We start from the raw sequence: 2,806 nt of genomic DNA, 5'->3' as shown, positions 1-2,806 counted from the left end.
TAGATATCTACCATATACAAAATACAAGGATATATTTGTATATATACAAAAAAAACAAACAAACAACGATTGACAGTTTTTTTCCCCCATAAACATCGAAATTATCTCTCCCTCATCACTGAGGAAACTGAGGTACGCTTCAGCATATCCCGCTCACAGCAAAATAATAATTTATGCCTGGATACAAATAACATTTCTAGTGAAGACTAAATGAAAAATCTTTCCCTTCGTTTCACAACGTTGAATTAATTGACGGCTAACTAACCCCAGTGTTGCGCAATAACCTGGCCGAACAACCTGATCGTTACACAATGACTGTTTTGCGCAACTAATAGATCACTATGTCAGTGGTGTCCAGTTTCATTAGGCCTCGTGTGATGGCTCTTTTATATTATATCTGTTTCAGTTATAAGACTGCGGCCATGCTGGGGCACCGCCTTGAAGGGCTTAGTCAAGTAAATCGATCTCAGTGCTTTTTAAGTCGGTCTTTTGTGCTGAATCGCTAAGGACGTAAACAAACCAACACCGGTTGTCTTTCAGAGTGTAGGTCACACACACGCACACACACACATACACGACGGGCTTCCACGTAGTTTCTGTCTACAAACTCACAAAGCATTATTAGAACTCGGGGGCTATAGTAGAAGACATTTGCTCCAGATTGGGCTCAGTGCGACTGACTCGAAACCATGTGGTTGCAACGTGAGCTTCTTGTCTACATCGAAAGGAAAATTTTGTCTACTTTTATTATTTAGCTCCAGATCAGCTCTGATTAAGCAGAACCATCATCAAAGACCTTCTTGCCCCCCTATTTTTTTAGAAGTAGGTGTAAACAGTATGGTTTTTATTTGGGAAAAATTCGGCTGCTGTTTCTAGCGAGTCTAGTGATTACGTAGAGGCTCTCTTTGTTCGGTAAAGAGAGTCTGGAGTCATTGCTCTTTGTTTTCAAGAGATAAAATTAAAGTCAATCCTGATCTATGATTTGAACTTAAAACCACGAAACAGCCAATTAGACATAAGATATTCGTTAACGATGCGCCTAGATCGGCTCTTGGTCATCTGTACACTCTTGGCTATCTGTACTCACACAAATAACAAAATAAGTAGGCTGTAACAGAGCCTCGACCCAACCACTCAATTTCCTACAAATAGCAATCAGATCTCCCTTAAAACACACCCTACTATCTTCAAAAGGAGGAAGGACTCCTTAGATAAGGTAGTTTTAGATACACTGGTTGAAAAAAAAAAAGAGAAAAAAAGACAAATGGTCACAACTGGGACATTGTTGATCTCTGGTCTGTTAGGTTAAGGTTGACATGGGTCTAAATCTGTTAAAACTTGAAGTGAAACAAATATTGCTATTTATGTTGGAGTAGGATGTCAGAAAATTAGAAGTTTGGATAATCATGGCTCTCGCGTGGTTACTAGCGATGTAAGTACTCAGTTGTCTTGGTTTACCAGGGACGTACACGTATTTAACTGCTACAAATACATCTTTATTATAATCTTCATTAGAGTAGCGCCTACATACTCATTTCCAAATTTCAACGGTTGATCTTTATTTCCTGTTAGAGAAGATTAGAAATACCTCTCGCCTCGGATAAAATATTCGTCTATCATACATAATTTGTATGTTTGGAAGAAATGAAATCTATTCTACAAGTCAGCGAATCACTCGTCAATTTTAAGGCAGTGTTACGCCACCTACAACACTAAACTATACTACCTTGACAGACATCAAAGATCTATATTATCCCGTGGTACCTGTTTACTATAGTGTGCTGTACCATCCAGTGGCACCTATTTACAACCTGTGGTATAACTCATTGCTTGCCCGCTAACTTTAATGTATCCTGTTTTCGGGCATGTTTTGCTGTTGGCAAGATACAAACTGCCGAGTTCTTAGTCGACTATTTAATCTATCATGTTAACTATATACACTTCCAAAAGTCCAAATATCGTGCATATCCTTTGGTAAACAATTGATCATTACTTTGTATTCCCGAAAAATACCGAACATGCCAAATAATAACGTGTTTATTTTTCAGAAATTCATCGTGGATCTTTGAAACGCTTGCTACAACGATACAATGGCTCGTTCCCGGATTGGTACTAACTTTACAACAAACCTTTGGTGTTTAATGTATTTCAAGGAAACTTTTTTTCTACCAAAAAAGCTACATATTTCAAACAATTTTTTCAACCATTTTTCAGTATAAAATGGTGGGTGAAGTAAGATATCTAACAACTAAGTTGGCGAATGACCAGTTCAATCATACAACATGAAGGCAAGATAATGCAAATTATATAAGTAGCTTGTATGAATGTATAATACAGATTTTAGATTATCATTTGAGACTGAAACACTAAAAATAGGCGTCTTATTTTTATGTGCTTATATCTGTATGTGTGTGGATGCATTTATGCAGTATATGTATACATACATATGCATTTATATTAGTGATAAAAATGTGTGTGTGGATAGGAAGGGATAGGGAACGAGTGTTTGATATAAAAAAAAAAATGAAAGAAAAATGTTTGAATGCCTATCTTTAATAAAATCTAATCAGATTTATTTGTAATAGCAAAAAAAAAGCAAAAAAAAAAAAAGAAGAAATTCTTGGAACATTCCACCACTAAGAATCTTTACGGATCATAATCAAAAATTTGAACAAAATTGATATAGATATTTTGTTTAAGTAATTTTATTTTTCAGACAATTGAATGGATGTAGATCATATGTAAATATTAAACATCCCTATATCATCAACCATTTGAAAATAAATTTCATTTGCGTTGATGAGTT

At 35.6% G+C, this 2,806-nt stretch overlaps 1 protein-coding gene across 1 annotated transcript in view; it reads left to right on the top strand.

Moving 5' to 3' along the window:
- Positions 1-2,640, top strand: part of LOC106875375 (uncharacterized) — a 7,192-nt gene extending 4,552 nt beyond the window's left edge. Inside the window, exon 2 of the mRNA XM_052967505.1 lies at positions 2,049-2,640. The gene's annotated coding sequence lies outside the window, so the exon portion shown is untranslated. The remainder of the gene's footprint in view (positions 1-2,048) is intronic.
- The last annotated feature ends 166 nt before the right edge of the window (positions 2,641-2,806 follow it).

Source organism: Octopus bimaculoides, chromosome 4 (genome assembly GCF_001194135.2).
Source record: "Octopus bimaculoides isolate UCB-OBI-ISO-001 chromosome 4, ASM119413v2, whole genome shotgun sequence".
In the NCBI taxonomy this organism is placed as follows: domain Eukaryota; kingdom Metazoa; phylum Mollusca; class Cephalopoda; order Octopoda; family Octopodidae; genus Octopus; species Octopus bimaculoides.
The sequence above is the reverse complement of the archived record's forward strand: the minus strand, read 5'-3'. Positions and strand labels throughout refer to the sequence as shown.